The 10,891-nt window shown below is 42.1% G+C and overlaps 1 long non-coding RNA gene across 1 annotated transcript; it reads right to left on the bottom strand.

Annotated features, from left to right (window-relative positions):
* Nucleotides 1-5,076: 5,076 nt before the first annotated feature.
* LOC136471074 (uncharacterized) lies at nucleotides 5,077-10,310 on the bottom strand. Its single transcript, XR_010761918.1, has 4 exons — nucleotides 10,173-10,310; nucleotides 10,029-10,096; nucleotides 6,770-6,841; nucleotides 5,077-5,280 (listed from the first exon to the last, which is right to left on the bottom strand). It is a non-coding gene; the product is annotated as an uncharacterized lncRNA (long non-coding RNA).
* Between the last annotated feature and the right edge of the window lie 581 nt (nucleotides 10,311-10,891).

The raw sequence follows: 10,891 nt of genomic DNA, 5'->3' as shown, positions 1-10,891 counted from the left end.
CACTAACTGATACGATCATTTCAATTGTAGGAATGGAAGGAGCCAGGGGCTCATGGTACCTTGGTCGGACGGATGACTACCTCTTTAGGTACGTATTTCTTTACAAAGCATCTCAGCATTCAGTCTAGAGATTCTGCTTTTAGGATTGGCCTTATGTTCCTTACTCTGTTTTGTGGCAAATTCTGGTTAATTGTGGTTAATTGATCTTATGCCTCCTTGGCTTCCTTTCCTAGGACTATCTCAAGATATATGTACTATTTGGACACTTTGCATACCGGTTTAGAAATCCGGCTTTACGTATGTCTCATGTAATATATATATAGTATTTGAACGTCTCGCATGGTTTAGAAATCTGGCTTTCTGTTCGGCGCGCATGGGCGCGTGCAAACTACTACGATAATTTCAGTACCTAATGTGCTCTCATCCTACAATAATCACAGTTCGGTTTCTCCCATCATATTCTATCAGATTGCTCCTTGAATCTATGTTTCATTGACACATTCTTTTTCATTTCTTCATGGAATGATTGGTGGGCAGATAAAAAGCAAGAGGGGAAGGAATGGTACCTAGAGCAATCTGATGTAGCGGTCTATTGGTAAATGTATGATTGGTCTTAACCTTATATGAAAGTCATATTTTAAAATACTTATCATAAATGAATGTTAGGCTGCTTGACTTTTCATATGAAAGTGTTCAGGTCCAACGCCTGATTACTTTACGCATTCTCTAAAATTGGATTTTATTAGAAACTATTTAGGTCCCAGCCTTTCTTCTCTATATGCTCTGAACTGATAGCTACCTTACAGCGTTCATATTTTTTTTCTTGTCACAACCAACCGATGTGTTGCATATAAGCATGTTGGGTTAAGTGTATGCCAACAAAATAAAAATTTTATTAACAATATTAGCTAATTGGGTTAAATGTTGCTGGGTGTTTAAGAAGGTCTAGAACTGAAAGCACGAACAATGTTTCCTGTCGGCTCTTTTTTGTTGTTAATTACAGTTTGGTCATACGGTTATTATCGCATAGGAAGCAAATGGATAGCCGATCTATAAAATATATGTCTGAATATATGTTGAACTCTGTAGTTTTTGACACCGAATCATCTTATGCTTTGAGTATGTCATTTTATATTCTACGAGGTTGAAGTTTGAGAGCAATTAAGCACTATAAGTTTGTCTTTCTATAAGTTTCACTAGCATTTTAGTGCCGTCCTGCGAATGTGCTCCACAGATTGATTTGCTTTCTATTTTTGTAAAGGTCCGGCGGAGAAACAGCAAGAGGCGGTTGGTTCAGAGCTAGAGAGGGATCCATGGCCTCCTCGACGCGTCCATTGGCGGCGGATTTGGTGTCGCATCCTGGGATGCATGCCTGTGGCGGGCGTGGGCGGCAGCGGCACGGCCTGCTGCGGGCGGGCACGGGCGCAGGGTGGGCGCGATGGGGGCGCGGCGGCGGCGCGGCCAGAATCACGGGAGCGGGTTTTGTTTCCTTGCAGCGACGTTTCTTTCCTGGAAGGGAGACGGGATCGTAGGCGTGGACAGACAAACGAACCAAAATAAATGTCGCACCAAAAAATATTCACGCTTTGTTCTTTTTAGTTGTAGGAGATTTTGGCCTGACCTAGCTTTGCGGACTGCAAGCCAGCAGCACCGCGGCCTTCTCCCGGCCCACCTCCCTCAGCTTGCTCACGGCCAAGCCTCACGCAGCAGCACAGCGCAGCAGCCAGCCCACACGAGCGTCCCCGACCCTATGCCGCAGATGCAGCAGACCCACGCCTCAACGAGATCAGGCCATGACTTGAGTAGATCGATGCCAGTGAGGTTTGGCAACTTCAAACTAAGGGTAGTCACGACTCAAAAACTATAAGATTGTTTCCATACTTGCCAAGTGATAAAGAAACTACACAAATAAATCATATTTCCAAACCTAATGAATGATTTAAAAAAAATAGATTTAATCCAAACATGCATCTATCAGAAGACTCTTCTTCTCTATTAATACATATATCAAGCATGCTCTTGATGCTGCTTCTTCAAAAAAATATCTTCTTTCTCCTACTATCCACCTACCATGGTTCTCGTGTAAACATAGTTTCTTGTATAAAAAATCATTTCCTTCTCTCTTTTTTTTTATTTTAATGACACATCATTATTTTGCTTAATTGACATTCTAATTAATATCCATGTAAACCATCCTAATTTCTGGATTGGAACTGCACCAAGCAAGCAAGAGATGATGGATGGCCGCGAAAGTGAGAAGGGTCGGAGTGATTGACAGAAGAAGAGTGGTGGGAGTAAGAGATGATGGACAAGGGATGGAGGAATAAATATCATAGTTTTAAATATCAGGCTATAGTGGAGCTATAGCGACACTATAACGACTCACACCAGTTGTTACTACAACACCATTGCACTAAATAGTAGGCTATAGCGGCTGTACATACATTTTCGCTAAATGATATAGCTCGCTATTTAAAACACTGATAAATATCATAGGCTCCAAGTAATACTCTCTTTACAGCTAAACATAGCGCATTTCTAGTCATTTTTAGATAAAATAAGGGAGAGCGCAGTTGACGCATGCACCACTCACATAACTTCCTCATCTATTGAAATTAGATTCTATTCTCCATGATTAAAGGGTGGACTTTCAGTTTCCTTACATAAAAATATGGCAAGTAATAAATCAAGTGTTTCTATTTAATAAATATTATCTTTTGTTCCCCAAATCCCTTGTATCGAAGGATAAATTTCAAATGCCAGAATGTTCTATACTACAGGACCGAGGAAATAGTTTGGTAGGCACATATTATACTCCTATATACTCTCTCTGTTTTTTTTGCATGTCACACTAGCTTTGTCCTAAGTCAAACATTACTATTTTGGCCAATTATTTGAAAAAAAATCTTTATAGTTTCAAAACATATGAATTATATATTATGAAAGTATTTCTCATATACTATACAAATGTTTGACTTAGGACAAAGCTAATGCGACATCTAAAAAATGGAGGGAGTACGACAATATGATGCGTTAGCAAACCAACCTAACTATCTTATCTCTACAAAATTTATCTCAATGATCTACTTCCTTCGTTTTGAAATATAAGGAATGGAAGGTTCAAAATTTGTATCAAAACAGAAGGTATTTATCCTTCCTAAATGTTAGGAATAGATATCTTGGTGAAAAATAATCCTCCAACAGCTTCTCTAAATGGTTATCCAAATATAGCCTTCTTCTGTTCCGGGTTTTTCGCTAGCCAAAAATAGAAGACAAGAATGACTCTCTAGATTGCACACAAGATATAGAAAAACTGTGGAGAGTGAAAAGATATAGAAAATGATTTTATACTAATGACTCTTCAAATGATAATTTAAAGAGTGGGATTTAGAAAAGCTCTGGGAGATGCTCCTCTCTCCCCTCTATCTTTAGTACCGAACACCTCTTTCCTTCTAAGTACACCGTACATTTTCTCTCTATTTCATGGCAGAAAATAATAAATAAATAAAGATTCCTTTTAAACTAGAAAAACAATAACCAAACTACTCACTCCCTTCTATTTAGCGAGGGGTAACACGGCATTTTACCAAACTCCTTATTTTGTGTAAAGATCGTTTTAATTTCTTATATTTCAGGACAGTCCACAATCGCATTGAGAAAATTTAGAAAGCACTGAAACTCGATGAACCATGATTTACGCCATGGCAAATTACAGATCGAGGTCGATTTTATTCCAATGCAGTGCTTCGACTGGTTTCATGATGCTGGTGAAGCAGCCGTCTCGTCGCCGGTGGGGAAGGAGGCGATCAATGGGTGCACCACTGTGTCTTCTTACATGAATATCACCCTCATGCTTGTAAATGCCATAAAGTTCTAGGCCTTATATGGTCTAGTATGTCAGTTCCCCGTGGGTTCCTGACGGATCATTGTGAACTCTTTCGCTAATACTAGAATTTTGAATACTGCAGTGAGACATAAATCACATCATTGTGTTGGTAATCAGTAACTTTTTGTTAAAGATCTTTGAAGGAAAAGTTAAATTCAAACTACACTTGTTGAGAAGAGTAACTCAAATACATTTAATTTGGTATTGAACAGTAGGTGAACTGAGAATATTACTATGATCCCGTTGCTTATTTTTTAAAAGTTCTAAGAGTAATACACTTGTTGAAGCTAGAATGCCTCGTGCAAGTTAGATTATTGTTTGGGGGTACCTAGCCCGAAAGCCACCCCCCCCCCCCCCCCTACACGGTTGCTCACATTTTGCTGTGATTTGTTTCTTGGGGGATATTGATGTGATGACATAGTTGAGCAATCGTAGGATGCCCCCCTAACAAATTCTTCCCACAAGCATCACGAATTTGGATTTCGCCAAAATTTCCCCTCTTTGGAAGCTTTCCTGATTTTCTGAAATTCGCGAGAAAGGTTTAATCTTTTTCAGTGAATCTGGTTGGGATTGCACTCACATGATCTGAGGTTGAGCTCCAAATTTCAGTTCATCTCGTCTCGGTTGAAATTGTTCGGTGGTCTTCAGAGCTTAGAGTGTTTAACGACTAGTTTAAAAGAGTCATTGAGATAACCGTCGTTGGGAGCTCCGGTGGTACCATGAGAGCTCTCTAGCGAGTATGCAACCAGCCCACTAAGCGGCTAGTTTCTTGAGTGGGCTTGAAAATAAACGATGTGGTCGAGCAAGTTGGCTCTCATGGTACCCTCTATTGAGATCCACACACATTGGATCTCAACAAACACATCCACTCACATTTGTATAGTAGAGACAAATTTGCTTTGAGAGTCATCTAGTGGCACTAGTGGTTGTGTTCACAGCATGATTCTCGTTACTGCTACCTAGAGGGCTTGGAGGTAGGAAGATTCCATGAAAAGTTAAAAAAAAGACTTCTTGAAAATCTCCTTTGAAGATTATGAGATGCTCCGAAGGAGGGTTTCTGAGGGGCTCTTGTTCCCATCCTCGCCAGAGAGGCGAATAGCAACTTTAGTGGATACAAGATGTCACGCCCGATTTTAAAGATAAAATAAGATGCATAAATCTTATGTGCTCCTAGAGATCAGTCGCACACATAAGCTAACAAATTACAAAGTATCATCACAGTGTTTATTACATCATGAATAATAATTCATTACAATAATATAAGTCTATCATGAAAGCGGAAGAACTAGATAACTACTCTCCAAGAGAGCCTTCAACTCCATAGGGACATCGACTGGTGAACCACAAGTCTAGTAATCCTCAGGGTAGTCCTCATAACCATTGCCATATGTTACCTATCCAGAATTTTTATCCAAATAATGAAAATAAACAAGCATAAGAGCATTTCGTGCTCAACAAGAATAACATGGGTTTATGAAGCTCAGGAGGCTGACACTGGTTTACTGCGGTTTGCATTTTAATAAGTCAAAGTTTTAGCGCTATATTAGCATTAAAATGTGCTTAAGCCCCAATTAAACCACATGATCATAAGGCTGGATAACGAGCCAGCTCGGCTCGTTTGGGCTCGGCTCGTTCTGGCTCGTTAAGATAACGAGCTAGCTCAGCTCGGCTCGTTATCCTAACGAGCCAGAAAGCCAGCTCGGCTCGGCTCGTTAAAAGCTCGAGCTGGCTCGTTAAGCTCGCGAGCCAGGGATAAAAAATACACAAAATATAATATTTGCATTTATCTAAAGTTTAAGAATAATAATAATACAAAAGAAATACATCTAGACCAGTTACCAGTCAATTTATAGGGTCTAGACCAGTTACCAGTCAATTATAAAGTGTAAGACATGAAGTAATACAAAAACTAATACAAGTTTTGATATTTTTTTCTGGAAGCTTGGCTCGTTTAGCTCGCGAGCGGCTCGCGAGCTGGCTCGAGTTGGCTCGTTATAGCTAACGAGCTAAAATCTTGGCTCAGCTCGGCTCGTTATCATAACGAGCCGAGCGAGCTAACGAGCTTCGAGTTTTTCGTCCAGCCTTACATGATCATAAACATGTGTAATAGTCATCATTAGAATTATTATCATTAATAACATCATCATCAAGTGAGCAACTATTCTGTCAGTTTTTTGAGCCGCTCGTGTCCGTGAGCATGGCTGATATACCAGTTTTAAGACTCTGCATAGTTTGTACACTTTCACCGCGAGCCATAATTTACCCTTTCGCCCGAGATAGCTAATCTCTTAACCCCTTCCTAGGGAGGTCTGCAGGGTTTACTATGAAGCCTTTCAAAGATTTTTCTAACAAATTAGTAGCCGCTAGGTTTTCCTGGTAAGGGAATATAGAGTCCCCTTCCGAATGACACTTTCCGCGTAGGCTATACGCATAGGTACAGAGGCCACACTATACTCAGCTCGGCAGGCCCCATTTGTGCCCTTTTGGATAACTACTAACAAACTAGGAAAGGTCCTGCTATTGAGCTAAAGCCAGAGCCATGTGGCACCCCCGGTTGTACTGTATGTCCCAGCTTTTACCAACAAATAAGTCATTAGGGAGGGCCAAGAGCATCTTATACAAAAGCTAATTGCTCTCTCGCCCTATCGTCCAGTTGCTAAGAGCAAGTTTTACCATTCGTTCCATAGAACCATTAATCATCATTCAGATCATGTATAGTTAATTTGAGCGCTAGCAGTTACCCATATGCTGGTATAACCCATCGGTAATCAAGGTACAAGGTAACAATAACTAGGAGATCCTTACGGGTATCAAATTAGACACATGCACATGACTAAATAATTAAATGGTGAATAGGACAAGGAGACCCCATGCTATACTTGCCTTGCTCAAAGTTTCCCTGCTGGTCCTGGTCGTCAAAGTAGTACTCCTGATCACCCGCAAATTGCTCACCGTCTATACTCGATCAACATACAAGCATCCACGAGCAATCATGCATAGCAACAAAGACTATAGATTAGAACAGTATATCAAAAGAGATAAAACAATATAAAAGGTTTAAAAAACGAATCTATGTCTCACTGTACACAGACATGAAGATCACGAAAATCGAAGCTCAAACGTGAAAGTTATGAGTTAACCAAGATTTCCTATAGTAGTTTAATAGATTAAATCTAACCATAAATTCTAAAAGTTGAAAAGATGATTAACAGTGTAATAAATATGTAGATTACTTAATTGCGAACCTAACGTAACTTGAATGGATCACATCGGATCTAAAACGGGTGAAATATGATGAAAATGGCTCTGGATGGCAAAACCGTAAATAACGCGAACTATTTTCATAATAAAATAAATCAAAATTCATCATTTTGAATCTGACGAGGACTACGCTCATAAATAAGAAAAACCTAAGGACCTATTTAACAAATTAGCCACGCGAAGGGGTATGGACGAATCTTGTCCATCGGATCTACTATGGATGGTTCAGATTAGATCGGCGAGAGAGAGGGGAAGGGTGGCGAGGCTTTTCCCTTTGTACCATTAAAAAAGATGGCCTTTTTCCTACAGGTCACTGAAAAGTTCGGACTTACCTAGGTGCCATGACATTTTATTTCTTTGCCCCTCAAGCCATTTCGTCCATTTTCGCTGGTAACGGTGTGTAACAGCGAGGAGAAAAGACCGAAGTGTCCTCGATCAAGGGAGGATGAGTGAAATTGCCGTTTGCCCTGTGTGCCACTCCCTGATCATGCAGATCAAGACGCTTTTTTTAATCTGATATCTGATGCTGGGGCCGTGTGGGGGCTGGCCGGCTGGGGGAATATGCTGTGCAGCCCTATGCTTGACAGTGTTTTTTTTTTTTGTAGAAGTGCTGCACTGCAGTGGAGTGGACAGTGGAAGCTGGAGAAGACAAACCGGATGGTTTTCTTTCTCTTCTATTCTGCCTTTCTTTCTTTTTCCCTGTGATGATGAGTGTGAGAGTACAGCCATACAGGGGATTCAGGGAACGATGGGTCTTGCCATCTTGGTACCGAAAGAAACCTAAATAAATAAATATACAGTACCATTTATAAAAACATCTTATAGCTTAGTAAAATTGAAAATAGATCACTTACGTTCTATATAGGTCATGTTCGCTTCTCTTCTAATCCATCTTTTTCAGTCGAAACAATGTTTTTCTCTCCCAACAAATCAGCCGGAACAGTATTTCGACTTGTTTTTTTAGCGAAGCGAACGGGGCCATAGCATCTTACGATTTTGTGTTTGTAATATTTTATACTTTCAGAGTCCACGAATCTAAATACAAAATTTTGTCACAATCAAACGTTCGAAGATAAGGAAGCTAAAACTACCAGGAACACGGTATCAGTTTATCGATCATAACACTTCAGTTAATCTTCGATTTCAAGGCTAGAGGAACCATCGGCACCTCCGCGTCATCGTGACGTAAAAATCAGCGCGTACAATACAAGTCTACTAGTAGCACAGACTTCTGAGTAAAGTAATGGTTTTTGGCTGATGGCCGTTGTTGTCGCGCGGTAGCTAATCACTGTAGCAAATTTCTTGATTTCAATCCTAATCACTGTAGCAAAACTTGATTTCACCATTAAATCTTCATGCAAATCAACATCTCCATTGTTTTAGCCCCCCTTATCCCGCATCGTGCATCCGCCACTGCGGAGTAGTATCTCACTCGTTCATGAGAAAATATTTTTAAATTTATTTAAATATATAGAAAAACACTAGTACATTCGGGAAACAGGTCACGCTTCTCATGAACACTGTTACACGATCATTTGATTTAAGGTGCTGTTTGGTTCGGCCTTCATGGCCTGTAATCAGTTAACAACGGTAATGGGTCTCGTTGCTTCTTGTTTGGTTGCTTCGGCCTGTAACCGATCACGACGTTATCAGATGACGGCCTGTAACCGATCACGACGTTATCGCTTCCCGCCCGGCCGCAAGGCACTAAAAAACTGAACCAAACAAATCTCGGTTTGCCTTCCCGTGCAACAGGTACCACATTACCGTACCTACAACCAATGAAATTAGACCTGGTTATGGGTCACTCGATCGGTCAACTCAACCCATCTCATAAAAACTCGAACCAATCCGGCCAACCCAACTTGTCGGATAAAAACTCGACCCAATCCGATTTGCCGGTACATCGAGTTGAGTTCAGGTCATTATTTTCAACCAATTTACCAATCCAACTAAAAAACCTCAACCTATAAAGTATAAGAGCAATCTCAATGATGCATTGATGATGGTTTCTATCCTCATTAAATGACTTGCCACGTAGGTAAAATGCTGACATGGCAACGTAATTAATAAAGAAAGAGCAAAAATCATAGAAATGGTTTCTTCACGAAGAAATCAGGTCTACTCTTGACCCAATGCACCAAGAAAACCATGAAATCGCCATTGGGGAGAAACCACCAGTTTTTAGGGAGCTCGTGTCGCACTCCCATTGGAGAAAAAGATAAAGTTGGAGAGAGAAAGAGAAAATAGTTATTACTCATAGAAACTATGGGTTGAAAAGCAGTACTTTTTTTTTTTGCGATATCCTATATTATAAAGGTATATTTCATGATATAAGGAAATTTGACGCTGCGTGGTCAGGGAGTGGCACACAGGACAAACGGCAATTTCACTCATCCTCCCTTGACTGAGGGCACTTCGGTCTTTTCTCCTCGTCGTTACACACCGTTATCAGTGAAAATGGACGGAATGGCTTGAGGGGCAAAGAAATAAAGTGTCATAACACCTAAGTAAGTCCGAACTTTTTAGTGGCCCGTAGGAAAAGGCCATCTTTTTTAATGGTACAAAAGGAAAAGCCTCAAGGGTGGCCGGCCGAAACAGGGCTCCGTGGCGGCGCAGCCATGGCCGGCGGCGAAACCTTGCCGGCGCACATGAAATGAGGCCTTATAGGCCACGGTTTGAAGAACCGAGGGTACAGGTACAAATCGGAGTGCCATACAAGCTCTCCTAGGGCTTTAATGCGGCCGGAGAAAGGACCAGCGCGGTGGCAGCCATGGCCAGCGGCGAGGAGAACTCGCCGGCACGGTGAAACTGGCCCTAGAGGCCACGATTAGTCTCGAAATTAGCACGGGATGAAATAGGGGGAAATGAGGATTCTCACCGCAGATTAAACGAGGACGGAGGCGAATCAGAGACGGTGAGCGGCTAGGAATGGCGGACGGCGCCTCCCTGCGAAGTTCGGCGAGGGTTAACGGGGTCCAGAGAGCGGTAGAGAGCAGTTAGAGGGGCTATAAATGTTCTTAACCTCGTAATGAAGAGCGTCAATGAACCGGAGATGGCGCAGAGTCTCCCAACGGCGGAAGCGACGTCGGCGACTGCGAGCTAGATTTGCCGGTGGCGCTGTGAGCTCTGGGCAAGGCGGCTGCTCGTAGATGGGAAAGGAAAGGCGAAGGGGGGGGGGGCGACGGCTCTTATAGGCGCTCTGGGGAAGCGCCCAACTCTGCGAAATCCAAGGGCGAGGCGCGGGATGAACCCGGATGGACTTCCGTCCCGCTCCGTGCTCATCCAGTTGAGGACTTGAGGCCGGCGCCAGGTAGGAGGAAGCGCCGACAGGTGGGCCCCGCGCGTCAGCGAGACAAAGGGAGGAAGAGAGGGAGGGAGCTGGGGCGCAGCTTGGGCTGCAGCCGCTCGGCTGGGCCGGCCCAAGAGGGTGGCGCGCGGACCTGCGGGAAGAGGAAAGGATGGAGGCAGGGCCGGGCTGGGGTGGCTGGGCCACCAGGCCGAAAAGAGAGGGGAGGGTAGGAAAATTCCTTTGCCTTTTTATTTTCAGAAGTGATTTTCCAAAACCATTTTCAAAAGATTTTGAATTCCTTTTCAGTTTTGGTCAAAACCAATCATCACAAAAATGAAAATGCAGCAGCATGAATGCATCAACATGTATCTATCCTTATATTTTATTTTAATTTCATAAAAATATTATTTCTCTATGTTGAATGCACACATAATGTCATAAATAAATCAATT

Source organism: Miscanthus floridulus, chromosome 1 (assembly GCF_019320115.1).
Source record: "Miscanthus floridulus cultivar M001 chromosome 1, ASM1932011v1, whole genome shotgun sequence".
Classification (NCBI taxonomy): domain Eukaryota; kingdom Viridiplantae; phylum Streptophyta; class Magnoliopsida; order Poales; family Poaceae; genus Miscanthus; species Miscanthus floridulus.
This window is presented reverse-complemented; position numbering and strand designations above follow the sequence as displayed.